The sequence below is a fragment of the Pleurodeles waltl genome, chromosome 8, assembly GCF_031143425.1.
Source record: "Pleurodeles waltl isolate 20211129_DDA chromosome 8, aPleWal1.hap1.20221129, whole genome shotgun sequence".
Lineage (NCBI taxonomy): Eukaryota > Metazoa > Chordata > Amphibia > Caudata > Salamandridae > Pleurodeles > Pleurodeles waltl.
In genome coordinates, this window is record NC_090447.1 from 107,785,568 (window position 1) to 107,806,840 (window position 21,273).

Consider the following 21,273-nt stretch of genomic DNA (forward strand, 5'->3'; position numbering starts at 1 on the left):
GGTTGACAAGAGAGGCATCTGCATACTGATAGTCTTCCTGGGTTGGGAGAGTGGGAGGCGGGGAGCACTTACATGCCAATAGATTGTGTCCCTGCCTCACACAATGGGCTGATTTACCTTCTACTGATGTCTGGAGCCAGGCCTGGGTGAGATGGAGTTTTGTTACACTTGAAAGGGTACCTGAACAAAGGTATTTTGGAGCATAAATACAGGGGCTCTGACCCCATGATTCTTAGAGCACTTTTGGAACTGAGACTGAACCTTTGTCAGAAGGACTGCTGCCTTACCCACAGGACTAATTTGGACTGCTCTTCTGCTGTTGCCCTGCTGCCTGGCATAAAAGACTCACTGAATTGCTTTTTGTTGCCCTGTTGCCAGCTGTTCTCTGACTTTGGTCCCACCAGACACTGCTGGACTGCTCAGAGGAACCACAATTGGAGATACTTGTCTTATTGTAGTGCCTGGGTACTCACCAGGTGACTAGAAGGACTGCCACCTGCATCCACCTTATGTGTTGGGTTGTTGCCTGTCCTACTCTGTGTCCCAATGTTCTCCAAGGAGCCCCAGCACATGGTAGGTGCTGTTTTCTGCCCCTTGTCTGTCCCCCCTAGCGAGTGGTGGGCGCTTTATAGATTGTGGTGCATGGGAAGCACTGCTTTTGCTCTCTAGGGCACAAAGCTTGTGTGGACCCTTTCTCTGCCCCAAAGCTGAAGGAGGGGCACGTGAGCGTGCACTACGAGATTGCTGATACTCCAGCTTTTTCTGGCCTCTGTCATAGTAGCCTCAGCTTAAAGCACTGGATTTAGCCTCCAGTAAAGGTGACTGAAAAAAGGCCTGCTCAGGCACTCCCCGCCCGCCACAGGATGCACTGCTCGGCAACCAAGGAGTGGTCCAGGCACGAGGGCCGCCATCAAGGCTTCGCCCGAGAAGCAGCGCTGTGAGGATTCCATCCAGTAAGGCCAGGATTGGAAAGGACAGGCCCATTGGATTCCTGCAAGCATCCCTTGCAGGAGGTCGCCCGCAACCTGAATAGCTCTGGGCACCCCGCTTCCAAGGCCCACAGAAGACAACTGCAAAGTTCAGTCCACGCCCTACAAATACAAAGGGTGATTGGGGCTGGGGGGGAAGCAATAGAGCCACCCCACAGCTCCTGTGGGTGACTTACAAAATCTTATGTAGGTGGGAGGGACCAAGGGAGGTCTCCCTCACACCTGCGCTGGGCTGTTGCCAGTGGACCAACACAAACTGAACTCCCCTGGACATCCTAGAGCTGTCATTCCCTCGCACTCGCACCATATTCCGCATTAGGCTGTAACTTTTGAGCCCGTGTCCCCAGGGAAGAACCGTAATGCCTGCAGTAAGCATGATGGTGCTCCAGCACCATACCTAGGGCCAGATGTAGCAAAGGTTTTTACCCATTCTGAGTCTATGGGAAAAAGTGTTTGTACATATGTCCCCTATTTCTTTAATGCAAGTGTGTTCCCTGAGCTTTAGGTAGTGGCCGCATGACAACTAACACGAGCGCAGATCCACTACACCCGATGTTCAGGTGAGGGCAATTCAATTATTTTGACTTGTGGCGATTCCTCTGTTATTACGGCTGTACCTTTTGTTTGTCATATTACTAATGTATGACACATAGGGCCTCATTTACAAGGAAATTTCGTAGCATTGAGCTTTGTCAAATTTGACAGCGCACCCCTGTGTGTTCCCTAGTAGTGAAGCTAAAATTAGCTGCCTAGCACCAATAGAGGCACCCTTGCACTATGGTGCAAAAGTTCCTGAGTTTCAAGGATTGATTGTTTATGTGCAGGAAGGTTGCAAAACAATCGCATGTGAATGCATGCGAAAACGTGTTTTAAGAGAAGGCAGTGGTCCCACAATTTCTTTCCTGCTAATGAGTGGTAAAATGCTTCTGCTCTTCCTTCTCAAACATGGTAACATTGGCATAGACTTGATTTGTTTATTTACATTGCTTATAAGTCTTTACTATGTGGTACTCCATGTACCTCTAAAGAACATGCTGCAGCATTCCTTGTGTAACCCACTAAAGTAGTACTATAAACCATGTCTCAGTCCCAACACTGCGGTTTGCAGTGCAGTTTTAAAGTGCCATTTCATCCTGGCAATAAAACTTTTGCCAGGCCTAGATATTCCTTTTTAAAAATTATAAGTCACCCCTAAGGTAGGACCTATAGGCTTAGAGGGCAGGGTGGTTGGTATTTAAAATGTTGGCTATGTAGAGTTAAAGTTTTACATGACCTGGAGGTGAAAATCCCCAACATCATTTCTCACTGTGGCAAGGCTAACCTCTCAGAGACTAACACTGGAGTATCAAATTACATTTAATAAGTGACAGTGTTATTTTGGGGAGGGCTAGAGAGGTGTTTCCTCCAATCATTTGAATGGTAACTTAATATCCTCCTTAGCTATGGAGTTGGAATTTAAGTTAGCATTCATAAAATGCCACTTTTAGAAAGTATGGCACTTTTCTTCCTAAACCAAATGTGCCTTTCTGGAAGTGTCATGGGTCTGTTAACAGCTCTCCTGTGGTGTGATGTGTATTTCTCCCAGTCAAAGGACTAAACGTCCTTTGTATGGGTAAGAGTGTTCCTCCTGAGCAGGATAGCCAGGGGGTTTTACCCAGCCCTTTCAGAGCTTCAAAGGGTAGCCTAAGGGCCTTATTCAGCCTCTTCTTGACTTCAGAAGATGCCTACCCTGCCACTGGTAATTGCCCTTCACACTTGGACCTGCCTGCTCTTTATTTCACTAGCTAGGCTGGAGCCAGACCCAGTGAAAAGGGAAGCCCTCACCATTTATCAGTTTAGACTTAGACAAAGAGACCTACAGGTTGGCACTGGGTATAAAAGTTACAGCCTCAGAACCTGAAATCAGAAGACTCCTGTACCTGAGAATATTCAGTAGGACTGCCCTATTTTGTCTGAAGAAAAAAAACAGTGCTTACCTGCCTTAAACCTGGAACTCCAAAAGTGACTCCAAACGTCAGTTGTCTGACCTGCTGTTTTAGATACAGGTACACAACAAGCTTCCAGAGGTTTTTCCTGCTGTCCAGCTGACCAAACCCGAATGGACCTGACCTGGTCCCCTCCGCTGGCCTCTGTGAGAGTGTGTCCAGAACCCACAAGCGCTGTCTCAAAGATGCTGGAACCTTGGCTGGAGTCAGAGTATACTATCCCCTGGCTAACTGAAGGTTTTACTGTATCCAGCATGAAGCAATGCAAAGCCCAAGAGAGCCACATCGCTCCTCATCCAAGGCTCCACCGGATCCAACATGAAGTGAGCAGAGCCCTACAGATCCTTGCAGCTAGTCAATTGAAGCCTCACCGGGTCCAATGCCAATTAAAGCCACAGAGACCCCACACTGAAGTCAGAAGGTAAAACCCACAGTTAAATGAATTTGGTCCTGTACCCCACCCACATTCCACTGTGGTTGGCATTAATTAGTGACTCTGACCAGGTCCAACATTATCAGATGCCTGCAGCTGGCTCTCTGTGCCTTTATGTGCTACTTTTTACCTAAGCGTTTTAAAACTCATAACTCCAGTTCTATTGATTGGATCTTTGTTGTTTTGCTGTCATGCTATTTATTAAAATATTCTGTATATTTCTACAATGGTTTGAGATATTTCTTCTGTTATCTTTTCAGGTTATTCCTGTTTGAGTGCTGCATAAATGTTTTGCATATTGTTTCTAAGTTAAGCCTGCTTTTGTGCCAAAGCTACCAGAGGGTTAAACATGTTTTTTTTTGTGTCCTTTGTGGCTCACCCTGGCAAGGTTAGTGAAAATTATTTTAAGTGGGTTCTCAGCCCATTCAACAAATAATCCATTTCCTTACACTGAGACAAGCAGTTAAATGTGAAAAATTCAGCCATAGGTATGAACTAAGCAGGAACTGCTAGAGATGCTGTTCAGTGTGAGATGCAATCTAAACTCTCATTTGCTAGATTTAGGATTTCCTAGTTGCTCCCATACTGCCACCAAAGTTTCAGGCTTTCTTATCAGTTACCAATGTTGCCTGAACTACAAAAGTAAAGTTAGGTATGTGGGAGTTTCTGATATCAGCTAAGATTGTCTAAACATAGTAAATCATTTATTATAATAAATGATACCTAAATGCACTTGAAGAACATCTCTAAATGTATACAAATAAACATAAGTAAAACACAGTAGTTACCTGCCATGATCTAAGGTCATTGGTGTTTCCACAGCTTCTGTTAATGAAAGGTCCGGGCCCCTTTTTACAAGACATTAGAGAATGCAAGGGATTTGCAAAGTCGTACCCTGTAAGGTATGTGTGGTAAGTGAAACTCAAATCACTCATCTCAAAGAAAGTTGTGTCCAAGCTGCCTATAGTCTCATTCCCAAAGCACTGTTCTGGCCTTTTCCCATCACCTTCAGAGACTGCTGGGCTTGTCTCATTGAGTCCTCCCCACTTGCATTTAAACATCTTTTCCCAGAAGATACTGATGAAAATACCTGCAGGTGCTCTAGAGGGGTGGAGACGGTGAAGGTGCTGCTCAAATCCTGGCATGTCCTTGGCACGGGGGGAGAGAGCTATGGACCCATTGAATATTCTCCAGGCTTCTTTTCTGAAGAGGCTGGGGGTCAGTGTGAAGGATTCAGAGAACACCAACACTTTGTCCGATACATTCTGAGAAGCAAGGGTCTCCAGAAACATCTTGGTGTGAACTTCAGAGCTGTGGATAATGATGACTTTCACCTTGTATTCTTGAAGAGTTTCCACCAAACTACGAATCTTTTCTGTGGAGTAGCTCAAGTGAATTTTATCCATAAAAGCCACACATCCACCATTTTTCTCAATGCTCTTTTTCAGATCCCGACCCGCTTGCACACACACCTCAACATCTGAAGTCAGCACTGCAATCCACGTCCAACCAAAATGTTTCATTAACCGAGCAAGGGCAACGATCTGCAATGAGTTGGCGGGGACAGTGCGCATGAAGGACGGGTACTGGAGCTTGTCGCTGAGTGTTGCGAGCGAGGAGCCATAGCTGATCTGCAAAATAAAGAACTCAAGGGAGAAATTTGCTCAGTGTTTCCACTGATGATGTCTTTTAGGAGCTGTGGTGAAAACCAGTGGCATGAGATGGGTTGGAGACAGCTACCAATTAAAATACTGGCTGTGGACTCTAATGTATAAAAACACCTCTTGGTACGTAAATTGGCATATTGACTTCCATAACAATGTTCTTTGCTTAATAAACTTTGCTAGTGAGAACACTGAAAATCTTCTGCTCCTTAAATTGATCAGTATGAAAATTGAAGAACAAATCAATGTTCTGAATATAAATGGAAAATCAGGGATGAGCAAAACATTGTTTATCTAATACAATTTCAAACTGTACATCATTGTGTAGGTAGTGGAATAAAGCTGCAGAGAGCTTTAATTTGTCTTCTATGTTTATCTCCCAGTACAGCATTCTATCCTGGTCTTTGACCATGAAGTGTCTTTGTGGCAAGTGTAAGAAAAAGTAGAAATTGTTTTATATTAAATACCATTGTGGATTCATGTTGTATATTTTAAATGTAGAATAAATACAATTTAAAGAAGGCATAACACTATTATCTTAAGTTTTAATTTTATATTTAATTAATTTAAATATATTAAATTAAAAGAAAATATTTGGCTATGTATGGCACTTGATTTACACCATCTCTGACCTGGAGCAATTTACTATTGCTTTGGGCCACCTTTATGGTCTGGCTTGACAGTGCAGCTGTTGCTAGATGATTACGGGATAACAACAAGGAGAGTGGCTTTAACTCCACCCACATCTTAGGAGCCAGGAGTGCATGTTTTGGTTGGGCAAAGGCTGTGTGCTTCCACAAAAAAGTACTTGCCTCCACACAACTGTGATCATTTTGTTTATTTATCCATCTGCCTGTGTTTGAACTATCAGAGGCAAACTAACAACAATACAATGCTATTAAAGTGTCTTAGATAGCTCATTTACTGTGCTTTTCTCTACAAGCAGTACTGCTCGGAGGAGGGCAGTCATTAGCCTACATGGATTTATATGGCAGCTATTATAGACTTGATTGTTGTGCAGGGAAACGTATGCCTGATGCCATAAACCTGGCCTGTTTATTATGTGAAGATATTACACAGGCAGCAGACTTGACCTATTCATTTATTGAGAAAAGCTTGTGGTAAAGCCAGTAGGCTTCTAACGGTCGATTGTTGTCACAATTATTTTACATGCCGTATAAAGGTGTTTGGATACATCTGCAGGTAAGGGTTATGGCGTTGGTTACTCCCTCTAACAAACTCTGAGGGTAGTATTTCACTGTGATAATTCTTGTTAACCCGCATTCAGAACAGATGTATATTGTTTGCCAACATTTTGTTCATATTTATAATTTTAGATATGTATGCTTGATGTTTGCCAGTTTATGTGCATTTCAGTAGTCCTGGGTTGTATGTGGTGTCAAGCCATTGGTAAAGGGTGGAGGTCTAATCAGTTTACTTGAAAACATTGTTAGATTCCTTATGTGTGATCTGTTTATAATGTAAAGTTAAGACAAAGAAAGCTGTATTTTTTTCTTATTGTTAAAATTGTGTGTTAAAGGTAAACATCTTTTAAGGGTAGATTTCTATCACACGGTGCTAACGCCTGTAGGCAGACATTTTGTTATATGGAATCTCGCAGATTATTGTGGTAGACAAGGGGTTTGGTGCTGGTCACCCTCCTGAACAAACCATGGGGAAAGCCGATTTGCACATTGGTAATTCTTATTAGGGACTTTGTACTAGTTTGACAACTGTATATTGTACATACCTGATGCCAAAATCAGCAGCGTCTCGCTTCACCAGTTTTGAAATGCAGAGATGCGCCATATTTACAAGAATACCGCGCACCTCTGCATTTCCCCCTGCGCCAGTGCTAAATTTAGCTGCCAACGCAGGAATCCTTGCACTATAGTGCAGAGGTTCCTGTGTTGAGGGGATTGACTGTTTATGTGCATGAAGGTGTCCCTTCCTGCACATAACCAATCTACAATGGCGATATGGAACTTCTATGTGTGCTGTATGATGCAGCAAAGAAAGAAGTACCAAATGCCATTTTTGAATGTATGTTTATGTGCAGGAAGGAACACCTTCCTGTATATAAACAATCATTCATGACGAATTTGCTCATTCTGCAGCACACATAGAAAAAGCAAAGAAAAGGAGAAATAAAAGCATTTCTCCTTGTTGCGCCATTCTAACGCCACCGTATGGATGTGTTAGTTTTTGGAGCTGCCACAGATTTACAGATTCTTGTAAATCTGGGTCAGCGTTGAAATCCTTGAGTGTTGTGGTGGAATGCCCACAGCAACACCCATTGCATGCCCCTCTGCTGCAGAAAGCTGCTTATGTGGTGGAGTGGGCATATTTACAAGTTGGTGTTTAGCCACAAAAAGGATGCTTGGTGCTGCCATGTAAATATGTGTAATGCACAGTGCCACCAGAGCATCACAAAAAGTGTTGCTCTGGTGATGCTATGGAGCTTGTAAATATGCCCCATAGTATTTTGCTTTGTCAACTGTAATTTTGTATACTGTAATTTTATGACTGTATGCCTGAAGGGTGCCTTGTAGGAACGCTTATGCTCAGAAGAGGAGGCCTCAGTTGCTTATGGTGATAAGCCATTGATAACAGCTACAGGGCACTGGGTCCACTTTGTTCGCCATAATACACAAAAACTCCATCAAAATCTCCACCAACACCAAGGACTCCCTAGACAACGCAGAACACCTACACTTTCAAATACACATAAACACTAAGAAAACAAGTTACTTACCTGTAACTACAGTTATCCAGTATTGGTATCTTTCATAAATTCACATGCTTGAATCATCCCCATCGTCGAAGTGGGAGTCCCACGGTACATAAAATAGCAATAATTAACAAATAAACATTTTTGTTGCCATAGGCTATAATGGAGCCAGCAATTGCTCACATAGCCTATCCATGTCCTTTTGTGAAAGGACCCAAACCTGCCTGCTGTCATATCAGGCAACAGCACCCTCTAGAACCAGAGAAGCTCCCTTCCTCAGATTTTCCAGCACAAGAGTGAAAAATTATAACCTGAGAGGAAATGCGAGCATCAAAGGGGAGGAGGGTGGGTCGCATGTGAATTTATGAAAGATACCAATACTGGATAACTGTAGTCACAGGTAAGTAACTTGTTTTCTTATCCAGTATTGGATCTTTCATAAATTCACATGCTTGAATCTGAATAGACAGCAGTATGGTTGATAAACATTGTATCCAACATGGATGGAGGGTGCGAGCATGAAGACCCTCTATCTCCAATATAAATAGTTAACTCATACATTTCTCATCGTGAGCTTCGAAGGAACATAGATACTTTTAAGTACATGTACACATATACTGAACATTCATGCTGTAAATGCCGATATATATATATATGTCTATATATATATATATATATATATATATATATATAAATACATACATACACATTACATATTCATATGGAAGCATAATAGAAAACATGGTCATTTGCATTTCAAACCATTTGTCTATAACTAAGGAAAGGTCTCACCTTAATGAAAGAGATGGCGTAGAACAGCTTGTCCTACTAGAGAGTCGGTTCTTTGTGATGACTCCAAACAATAGTGCTGCATAAAGGAGTGCGTAGTTTTCCATGTCGCAGCCAGGCATATTTTATCAAGGGCAATACCTTGAAACAAAGCAGCCGATGTGGAGACTGCTCTCGTGGAGTGGGCTCTCGGGCGCCTAGTCAACGGTCTTCCTGCCTTGGTGTGACAAAACTGGATTGTCGAAGAAATCCATCGGGCTATATTGGCCTTGGTTACTCCTGTTCCCTGTCGTCCAAGAGACTAAGATACTAGGAGTTGGTCTGATTTTCTGATGTGTTTGGTACTTTGAAGATAACATTTTAGCCATCGTTTGATGTCCAAGGAGTGTAGAGTTTTCTCTGCGATCGTAGTAGGGTTTAGAAAAAAGGTTCGTAGAATAACGGGTTCATTGAGGTGGAACGAAGATGGAACCTTGGGAATGTATTTGGGATTGGTTCGGAGCATAACAAAGTCTTCAGAGAAAACTAAAAAGGGTTCTTTAGTAGTGAATGCCTGTATATCACTGACTCTCCTGGTAGAGGTGAGAGCGAGCAAGGTTGCCACTTTCCAAGTGATGTACTTGAGCTCCGCCCTATTGTCAGGATACTTCAATTCGATTTTCTCAGAAGCAGAAGATAACTCCTCAGTCCCGACCCGAGCTACTCACAACGAATATTAATCCTTCATGCTGAGTACCCCGGAGGGGGAAAGGGGAATGGGATGGTAGAGAGACTGCCACAGAGATGATGAACGCCAGTACTCAGTCTGCCTCTTCACATCTAAGATTGGATACAGCACCTGCAAGAGTCACAGTCGCAATTACTAGGGACATACAACATCAGTTTTTTCACTTTCTACTCTCAACACTTAATTCTCTTTAATTCTATTATTTCTTCACTCACCCTGAGTTCTCTGTAGCCTTGCTTCTCTCTATAAAAGATAGCTCTTCTTAAAAAAATGCTTATTACTGATTCTGGAAGAACTTCTCAACCTTTGTTAGAGATTGGTTTTATGTTGCTATATATAAATATATATAGTTGGTGATAATGCGTCTTCAAATCAGCTGATGTTATTTAATTTCTCCTGTCTTATTGTGACTTCTGTCAATACTTGTATTTGGAAATGCTTGTTTATTAAAGTTCGTTTCTCCTTTCTTACTTCGACATTTGTTGATAACTTGTATTTGTAAATGCTTGTTTATTACAGTTAGTTTCTCCTTCCTTACTTCGACATCTGTTGATAACTTGTAGTTGTAAATGCTTGTTTATTTAAGTTCGTTTCTCTTTTAAACTCTATTTTGGTTTATTACCATTGAATTTGTAAATGCTTATTTGTTAACAGTTCTTTTCTCCTTTAAACTTGGCCTTCGTTTATCACCTCGACATTTGTAAATACTTGCTCTTTTAACCCCTTCGCTGCCAGGCCTTTTCCCCCTCCTGTGCCGAGCCTTTTTTTGGCTATTTGGAGTAGTTCGCGCTTAGGCCCTTATAACTTTTTGTTCACATAAGCTACCCACGCCAAATTTGCGTCTTTTTTTTCCAACATCCTAGGGATTCTAGAGGTACCCAGACATTGTGGGTTCCCCAGAAGGAGGCCAAGAAATGAGCCAAAAAACAGTGAAAATTTCATTTTTTTTAAAAAAATTGGAAAAATGGGCTGCAGAAGAAGGCTTGTGGTTTTTTCCCTGAAAAGGGCATCAACAAAGGGTTTGCAGTGATAAAATCACCAGCTTCCCAGCTTTCAGGAACAGGCAGACTTGAATCAGAAAACCCAATTTTTCAACACAATTTTGGCATTTTACTGGGACATACCCCATTTTTACGATTTTTTTGTGCTTTCAGCCTCCTTCCAGTCAGTGACAGAAATGGGCATGAAACCAACGCTGGATCCCATAAACCGCAACATTTCTGAAAAGTAGACAAAATTCTGAATTCAGCAAGGGGTAATTTGTGTAGATCCTACAAGGGTTTCCTACAGAAAATAACAACTGAAAAAGAAAAATATTGAAATTGAGGTGAAAAAAACATCAATTTTTCTCTAAGTTTTACTCTGTAACTTTTTCCTGCAATGTCAGATTTTCGAAAGCAATATACCGTTACGTCTGCTGGACTCTTCTGGTTGCGGGGATATATAGGGCTTGTAGGTTCATCAAGAACTCTAGGTACCCAGAGCCAATAAATGACCTGCACCCTGCAGTGGGTTTTCATTCTATGCCGGGTATACAGCAATTCATTTGCTGAAATATAAAGAGTAAAAAATAGCTATCAAGAAAACCTTTGTATTTCCAAAATGGGCACAAGATAAGGTGTTGAGAAGCAGTGGTTATTTGCACATCTCTGAATTCCGGGGTGCCCATACTAGCATGTGAATTACAGGGCATTTCTCAAATAGACGTCTTTTTTACACACTGTCTTACATTTGGAAGGGAAAAATGTAGAGAAAGACAAGGGGCAATAACACTTGTTTTGCTATTCTATGTTCCCCCAAGTCTCCCGATAAAAATGATACCTCACTTGTGTGGGTAGGCCTAGCGCCCGCGACAGGAAACGCCCCAAAGCGCAACGTGGACACATCACAGAAAACAGACCTGTTTTTAGCAAAGTGCCTACCTGTAGATTTTGGCCTCTAGCTCAGACGCCACCTAGGGAAACCTACCAAACCTGTGCATTTCTGAAAACTAGAGACCTAGGGGAATCCAAGATGGGGTGATTTGTGTGGCTCGGACCAGGTTCTGTTACCCAGAATCCTTTGCAAACCTCAAAATTTGGCTAAAAAAACACATGTTCCTCACATTTCTGTGGCAGAAAGTTCTGGAATCTGAGAGGAGCCACAAATTTCCTTCTACCCAGCGTTCCCCCACGTCTCCCGATAAAAATGATACCTCACTTGTGTGGGTAGGCCTAGCGCCCGCGACAGGAAACGCCCCAAAGCGCAATGTGGACACATCACAGAAAACAGACCTGTTTTTAGCAAAGTGCATACCTGTAGATTTTGGCCTCTAGCTCAGCCGCCACCTAGGGAAACCTACCAAACCGGTGCATTTCTGAAAACTAGAGACCTAGGGGAATCCAAGAAGGGGTGATTTGTGTGGCTCGGACCAGGTTCTGTTACCCAGAATCCTTTGCAAACCTCAAAATTTGGCTAAAAAAACACATGTTCCTCACATTTCTGTGGCAGAAAGTTCTGGAATCTGAGAGGAGCCACAAATTTCCTTCCACCCAGCGTTCCCCCACGTCTCCCGATAAAAATGATACCTCACTTGTGTGGGTAGGCCTAGCGCCGGCGACAGGAAACGCCCCAAAGCGCAACGTGGACACATCACAGAAAACAGACCTGTTTTTAGCAAAGTGCCTACCTGTAGATTTTGGCCTCTAGCTCAGCCGCCACCTATGGAAACCTACCAAACCTGTGCATTTCTGAAAACTAGAGACCTAGGGGAATCCAAGAGGGGGTGATTTGTGTGGCTCGGACCAGGTTCTGTTACCCAGAATCCTTTGCAAACCTCAAAATTGGCTAAAAAAACACATGTTCCTCACATTTCTGTGGCAGAAAGTTCTGGAATCTGAGAGGAGCCACAAATTTCCTTCCACCCAGCGTTCCCCCACGTCTCCCGATACAAATGATACCTCACTTGTGTGGGTAGGCCTAGCGCCCGCGACAGGAAACGCCCCAAAGCGCAACGTGGACACATCACAGAAAACAGACCTGTTTTTAGCAAAGTGCCTACCTGTAGATTTTGGCCTCTAGCTCAGCCGCCACCTAGGGAAACCTACCAAACCTGTGCATTTCTGAAAACTAGAGACCTAGGGGAATCCAATATGGGGTGATTTGTGTGGCTCGGACCAGGTTCTGTTACCCAGAATCCTTTGCAAACCTCAAAATTTGGCTAAAAAAACACATGTTCCTCACATTTCTGTGGCAGAAAGTTCTGGAATCTGAGAGGAGCCACAAATTTCCTTCCACCCAGCGTTCCCCCACGTCTCCCGATAAAAATGATACCTCACTTGTGTGGGTAGGCCTAGCGCCCGCGACAGGAAACGCCCCAAAGCGCAACGTGGACACATCACAGAAAACAGACCTGTTTTTAGCAAAGTGCCTACCTGTAGATTTTGGCCTCTAGCTCAGCCGCCACCTAGGGAAACCTACCAAACCTGTGCATTTCTGAAAACTAGAGACCTAGGGGAATCCAAGATGGGGTGATTTGTGTGGCTCGGACCAGGTTCTGTTACCCAGAATCCTTTGCAAACCTCCAAATTTGGCTAAAAAAACACATGTTCCTCACATTTCTGTGGCAGAAAGTTCTGGAATCTGAGAGAAGCCACAAATTTCCTTCCACCCAGCGTTCCCCCACGTCTCCCGATAAAAATGATACCTCGCTTGTGTGGGTAGGCCTAGCGCCCGCGACAGGAAACGCCGCAAAGCGCAACGTGGACACATCACAGAAAACAGACCTGTTTTTAGCAAAGTGCCTACCTGTAGATTTTGGCCTCTAGCTCAGCCGCCACCTAGGGAAACCTACCAAACCTGTGCATTTCTGAAAACTAGAGACCTAGGGGAATCCAAGATGGGGTGATTTGTGTGGCTCGGACCAGGTTCTGTTACCCAGAATCCTTTGCAAACCTCAAAATTTGGCTAAAAAAACACATGTTCCTCACATTTCTGTGGCAGAAAGTTCTGGAATCTGAGAGGAGCCACAAATTTCCTTCCACCCAGCGTTCCCCCACGTCTCCCGATAAAAATGATACCTCACTTGTGTGGGTAGGCCTAGCGCCCGCGACAGGAAACGCCCCAAAGCGCAACGTGGACACATCACAGAAAACAGACCTGTTTTTAGCAAAGTGCCTACCTGTATATTTTGGCCTCTAGCTCAGCCGCCACCTAGGGAAACCTACCAAACCTGTGCATTTCTGAAGACTAGAGACCTAGGGGAATCCAAGATGGGGTGATTTGTGTGGCTCGGACCAGGTTCTGTTACCCAGAATCCTTTGCAAACCTCAAAATTTGGCTAAAAAAACACATGTTCCTCACATTTCTGTGGCAGAAAGTTCTGGAATCTGAGAGGAGCCACAAATTTCCTTCCACCCAGCGTTCCCCCACGTCTCCCGATAAAAATGATACCTCACTTGTGTGGGTAGGCCTAGCGCCCGCGACAGGAAACGCCCCAAAGCGCAACGTGGACACATCACAGAAAACAGACCTGTTTTTAGCAAAGTGCCTACCTGTAGATTTTGGCCTCTAGCTCAGCCGCCACCTAGGGAAACCTACCAAACCTGTGCATTTCTGAAAACTAGAGACCTAGGGGAATCCAAGATGGGGTGATTTGTGTGGCTCGGACCAGGTTCTGTTACCCAGAATCCTTTGCAAACCTCAAAATTTGGCTAAAAAACACATGTTCCTCACATTTCTGTGGCAGAAAGTTCTGGAATCTGAGAGGAGCCACAAATTTCCTTCCACCCAGCGTTCCCCCACGTCTCCCGATAAAAATGATACCTCACTTGCGTGGGTAGGCCTAGCGCCCGCGACAGGAAACGCCCCAAAGCGCAACGTGGACACCTCCAAAATTTTGGAAGAAAACAGAGGTGTTTTTTGCGAAGTGACTACCTGTAGATTTTGGCCTCTAGCTCAGCCGGCACCTAGGGAAACCTACCAAACCTGTACATTTCTGAAAACTAGAGACCTAGGGGAATCCAAGGAGGGGTGACTGGCGGGGCTCGGACCAGGTTCTGTTACCCAGAATCCTTTGCAAAGCTCAAAAATTGGCTAAAAAAAACACATGTTCCTCACATTTCTGTGGCAGAAAGTTCTGGAATCTGGGAGGAGCCACAAATTTCCTTCCACCCAGCGTTCCCCCAAGTCTCCCGATAAAAATGATACCTCACTTGCGTGGGTAGGCCTAGCGCCTGCGACAGGAAACGCCCCAAAGCGCAACATGGACACCACCAAAATTTTGGAAGAAAACAGAGGTGTTTTTTGCGAAGTGACTACCTGTAGATTTTGGCCTCTAGCTCAGCCGGCACCTAGGGAAACCTACCAAACCTGTACATTTCTGAAAACTAGAGACCTAGGGGAATCCAAGGAGGGGTGACTGGCGGGGCTCGGACCAGGTTCTGTTACCCAGAATCCTTTGCAAAGCTCAAAAATTGGCTAAAAAACATGTTCCTCACATTTCTGTGGCAGAAAGTTCTGGAATCTGGGAGGAGCCACAAATTTCCTTCCACCCAGCGTTCCCCCAAGTCTCCCGATAAAAATGATACCTCACTTGCGTGGGTAGGCCTAGCGCCCGCGTCAGGAAACGCCCCAAAGCGCAACGTGGACACCACCAAAAATTTGGAAGAAAACAGAGGTGTTTTTTGCGAAGTGACTACCTGTAGATTTTGGCCTCTAGCTCAGCCGGCACCTAGGGAAACCTACCAAACCTGTACATTTCTGAAAACTAGAGACCTAGGGGAATCCAAGGAGGGGTGACTGGCGGGGCTCGGACCAGGTTCTGTTACCCAGAATCCTTTGCAAAGCTCAAAATTTGGCTAAAAAAACACATGTTCCTCACATTTCTGTGGCAGAAAGTTCTGGAATCTGAGAGGAGCCACAAATTTCCTTCCACCCAGCGTTCCCCCATGTCTCCCGATAAAAATGATACCTCACTTGTGTGGGTAGGCCTAACGCCCGCGACAGGAAACGCCCCAAAGCGCAACGTGGACACATCACAGAAAATAGACCTGTTTTTAGCAAAGTGCCTACCTGTAGATTTTGGCCTCTAGCTCAGCCGCCACCTAGGGAAACCTACCAAACCTGTGCATTTCTGAAAACTAGAGACCTAGGGGAATCCAAGATGGGGTGATTTGTGTGGCTCGGACCAGGTTCTGTTACCCAGAATCCTTTGCAAACCTCAAAATTTGGCTAAAAAAACACATGTTCCTCACATTTCTGTGGCAGAAAGTTCTGGAATCTGAGAGGGGCCACAAATTTCCTTCCACCCAGCGTTCCCCCATGTCTCCCGATAAAAATGATACCTCACTTGTGTGGGTAGGCCTAGCGCCCGCGACAGGAAACGCCCCAAAGCGCAGCGTGGACACATCACATTTTTTCATTGAAAACAGTGCCTACCTGTAGTTTTTGGCCTGTAGCTCAGCCAGCACCTAGGGAAACCTACCAAACCTGTGCATTTCTGAAAACTAGAGACCTAGGGGAATCCAAGATGGGGTGACTTGAGGGGCTCTGACCAGGTTCTGTTACCCAGAATCCTTTCCAAACCTCAAATTTTGGCTAAAAAAAACGCATTTTTCACACATTTCGGTGACAGAAAGTTCTGGAATCTGAGTGGAGCCACAAATTTCCTTCCACCCAGCGTTCCCCCAAGTCTCCCGATAAAAATGATACCTCACTTGTGTGGGTGGGCCAGGTGCCTCCAACAGAATAAGGCCCAAAACTTGTAGAGATACAGGGGATACTACAGCGAGTTTATAAGGACATATTCTTTTATACATCTTTAGACTGACTCTGCTTTGGGGACCCACATACGTGAGGTGTCATTTTATTTGGGAGACTGAGGGGAACACTGGGGAGTAGGAATTTTGTGCTGGAGTGGTGATCGTACGAAGAAAAGTCAGGAAAATATGCTTTTTTTAAGCACATTTTGAGGTTTACAGAGGAGTCTGGGTAAGAAAATGTTGGGGGATCCACGCAAGCCACTCCTCCCTGGACTCCATGGGGTGTCTAGTTTTAAAAAATGTCTGGGTTTGGTAGGTTTCCCTAGATGAAGGCCGCACACAGGACCAAAAACATAGGTGCCCTCTCCCCCCCCAAACACAGGTAGTTTTGTAATATATCGTTTTGATGTGCCCACATACGTCCGTGATGTGCCAAACACTAAAATTTTGAAAAGAAACACACTTAGGTTATGTGAAAAAGACCCCTCACCCACCAACCAAGTTGGTGGCATGCTTCATCATCGGGGTCCCACCTGAGGCACCTAGCGTGTCATAGGTGTGCTGCGACGCCTGATTACAGCGGAGCAGGTTTGGTCATTTTTACCACACATACTGGTTGGATTTGGCACGAGGGTGAGTGATGGTTCAGTGGATCAAATTTTACTAACAAGAGCTTTCACAAAAATGAAAAGCACTGTTAGTAACTGAAAGGCAAAAAACTGAACCAATGACTCACAGCTCGTGAGCTGTAAAGCCGCGACAAGGCACCAACCGCTTTACAGTCCATTCACACAACTTTCATACATGACACACACAAGGCCATTCACACTGCCAGCCACGGGCCCAGCACATTACAACACTCACATCGACAGACAGCGCCACTCAAGGGCCCATCACTTACATACGCCCACATGCCTGATACAACAATCACACCAGCTGATGGGAGTGTGTGGACTGGTGTTTGGCTGGCAGTGTGTTGCAGTAGCCAACATCAAGTCAATATGTACAGTCTCAGCCAAGCCCCACTCCACACACAATGGCATCATATATTTTTTTTTTTTTTAAACAGAGGAACCCCTAACTAAGTAGAAAGAATTACAAAACAACAAACACAAAAGCTCTAACTAAGAACATGACAGAAATGCTAACCATGAAACTAAACACATGAAAATACAAAACAGACATGAGTTTACACTCATGGTTGTTCCCAGAAATTCTTCTGGGTGTGGTAATTCTTAAAACAAGCACCGACACACAGCCCAGGCTTTGAAGGACAATCTGGGCAGTACATTCGAGACTCCCTCCGGATACCTCTTCGAAAACACACTCTACATTTCTTAGCTGGAAAGTCTTTTTTGGGTGTGGGAGGAATGTGCTCAGCAAAGTGGCGATCTTTCAATCTAGCCACATCCTCCACCACTGCTTCTCTAGGAACTCTGGCCTGTTCCACCACAATAAGGCTCTCTATCACTGACTCCTGAAATTTCACAAATGTCATCTTTGAGTCTGGAGACCTATCCCTAAACACAATAAAAGCATTGAAGGTTGCTAAGTGGAAGAGGTGAAGTGCTAACTTCTTATACCAAACATAAGACTTACGAATAGCAGTATAAGGTTCCAACCTCTGGTCAACTCTATCTACACCTCCCATGTGCTTATTATAATCTAAAATGCACACAGGTTTGCGCACTTCAGCAACCTGGCCCCAAACAGTCACAGGGGAAGTACTCTCATCATGGATGGTACTTAGCATGTAGACATCCCTCTTGTCTGAAAATTTCAAAGCTAGCAGCTCCTCGTTCCGCAAGGCACAGCACTGTCCCCTCTCAAGTTTTTTACAGACAAGCTCCCTTGGTTAGCCTTTCCGGTTAGAACGGATTGTGCCACAAGCAACTGTGTCCACTCTAAACAATTCCTTGAACAACTGCACACCAGTGTAGAAGTTATCTACATACAAATGGTGACCTTTGTTGAACAGTCGTCTACCAAGATCCCACACAATTTTCTCAGTAACTCCAAAAGTGGGAGGACAACCAGGGGGGCCAATATTGGAATCCCTACCAGTGTACACACGGAAACTATACACATATCCTGTCCTACTTTCAGACAGCATATACAATTTAATTCCATATCGTGCCCTTTTGCTAGGAATGTACTGCCTAAAAACCAAACGACCCTTGAAGAGGACCAAAGACTCGTCCACACTTATCTCTTTGCCTGGAACATAGACCTCCGAAAACCGATCTACAAAATGATCAAGGACAGGCCTAATCTTAAAAAGACGGTCAGAATCTGGGTGATCTCGTGGCAAGGCTAATGCATTGTCAACAAAATGCAGCATCCTAAGAAGAAGCAAATACCGATTACGACTCATGGTAGCTGGAAATATAGCTGTTGCCATCAAGGGAATAGTAGACCAATAAGAAGCCAGTGACGGCTTCCTTATCAACCCCATCAAAAAAGTCAAACCCAAAAACTTTTTTATCTCCTCCAAATTTGTGGGAATCCACTGGGCAGCTCTAGAGTGTGGCCTAAGTCTAGCAGCGTTGTCCCTCAAATGCTGCTCCGCATACAAATTAGTCTGCTCAACAATCTCTTCCAAAAACACATCATCCATGAATAACTCAAAGAAATTGATAGGCATAAAGTTCTCTGTATTGGCGTTACACCCCGGGAGACCAGTAAAGGCAGGCAACTCTGGCTGCTCCATGTTTGGGGCAACCCAGACATCAGGTCTTCTAACGGGAAACCTTTCAGCCCCAGGTTGCTGCACTATTGGCACATCAATGTCCTCCTCTAAAACAGAACCTTCATCTGCACTGAGTGTGGCTTCATCATCAGAAGATTCCCCTCCAACAGAAACATCACTGCCAGAATCTCTGACTTCCTCCTCTGCCTCAGATGCAGAGTCCGTCTCATAGTCATGATCAGACTGTGACTCAAAAAGCATACCAACCACCTGCTGAGCGGTCATCCTGCGGCTAGCCATGATCTCTCCTGCTAAAATTAACTGGACAAATTCACCACCAACAACCAGCACTGTGTAAGACAAGTAACAAAGTGTAGCTTTGTTAGTAAGAGTTACAAACTCAAAAACTATACCGTTCACTTGCCTGAAAAAGCTTGATTCACCAGCAACTACACAGCAATCACCAATGATATCCCACTAAAAAGAAAGAAAGAAAGGCAAATTAGAAATAAGACAAAACAAATATCATTGTGCACAAACCTAAGGACAATTTCACACACAATCCTGCATTTAGTACACCCCCTACAAACATGTCATTCATGCATGGCAACAATACTCCTTTGGAGTAAATTGTTTTTACTTACCTAAAACATGCAACTGTGCAAACTGCAGGTCAACCACCGCCAAAACCGCAAGGAGCCACAGCAAATAAAGCAAAAGCTTTGAACTAGAACAAAAAGGAGGAAAACATTTTTTATCACAAATGCAAAGACTTCTTCAGTTGACAAACACCCCACCATCAAACATTTTAGAAATTGGTGCCTAAGTGGATTCTGCCATAGGGGCAGATGGGCCTACAAAAAAAATAGGCCTGTCTGCCCCAAGGAAGCCAAAAAATACCTTTAGTACTGTGTCCCCATGGAGAGCGACCCTTGCCAAAGGGGACAGCCCTCAAACAAAAAAAAACAAAAAAAACACACACAACACTATCCCTGGTGCCTAAGTGGCTTCTGCCCCCTTGGGTGCAGGTGGGCCTAAGAAAATAGGCCCATCTGCCCCCAGGGGATGTAGAAATGGCCAACAGGTCAATGCCCCCCTTGGGGGGGCGCCCCGTGACCAAGGGGACGCCCCCCCACAAAAATAAACAAATACAAAAAAATCCCTGGCGTTCTTGTGGTTTCTGCCCCCCTTGGGGGCAGATCAGCCTAAAAATAATAGGATGATCTGTCTCCAAGGGGTGCAGAAATGGGCTGGGTACATGTGCCCCCAAAGTGGGGGGCGACCCTTGCCCAAGTCCCCCCCCATCCACTAACACACACACACACACACACTATCCCTGGTGTCTACGTGGCTTCTGCCCCCCTTGGGGGCAGGTGGGTCTAGAAAAATAGGCCCATCTGCCCCCAGGGGGGGCAGAAATGGCCAACAGGTCAATGCCCCCCTTGGGGGGGTGCCCCGTGCCCAAGGGGACGCCCCCCACAAAAATAAACACATAAAAAAAAATCCCTGGCGTTCTAGTGGTTTCTGCCCCCCTTGGGGGCAGATCAGCCTAAAAATAATAGGCTGATCTGTCTCCAAGGGGTGCAGATATGGCTTGGGTACATGTGCCCCCAAAGTTGGGGGCGACCCTTGCCCAAGCCCCCCCCATCCACTAACACACATACACACACACACTATCCCTGGTGTCTACGTGGCTTCTGCCCCCCTTGGGGGCAGGTGGGTCTAGAAAAATAGGCCCATCTGCCCCCAGGGGGGACAGAAATGGCCAACAGGTCAATGCCCCCCTTGGGAGGGCGCCCCGTGCCCAAGGGGACGCCCCCCCACAAAAATAAACACATAAAAAAAAATCCCTGGCGTCCTAGTGGTTTCTGCCCCCCTTGGGGGCAGATCAGCCTAAAAATAATAGGCTGATCTGTCTCCAAGGGGTGCAGAAATGGCCTGGGTACATGTGCCCCCAAAGTGGGGGGCGACCCTTGCCCAAGCCCCCCCCCATCCACTAACACACACACACACACACACTATCCCTGGTGTCTACGTGGCTTCTGCCCCCCTTGGGGGCAGGTGGGTCTAGAAAAATAGGCCCATCTGCCCCCAGGGGGGGCAGAAATGGCCAACAGGTCAATGCCCCCCTTGGGGGGGCGCCCCGTGCCCAAGGGGACGCCCCCCCACAAAAATAAACACATAAAAAAAAATCCCTGGCGTTCTAGTGGTTTCTGCCCCCCTTGGGGGCAGATCAGCCTAAAAATAATAGGCTGATCTGTCTCCAAGGGGTGCAGAAATGGCCTGGGTACATGTGCCCCCAAAGTTGGGGGCGACCCTTGCCCAAGCCCCCCCCCATCCACTAACACACACACACACACACACTATCCCTGGTGTCTACGTGGCTTCTGCCCCCCTTGGGGGCAGGTGGGTCTAGAAAAATAGGCCCATCTGCCCCCAGGGGGGACAGAAATGGCCAACAGGTCAATGCCCCCCTTGGGAGGGCGCCCCGTGCCCAAGGGGACGCCCCCCCACAAAAATAAACAC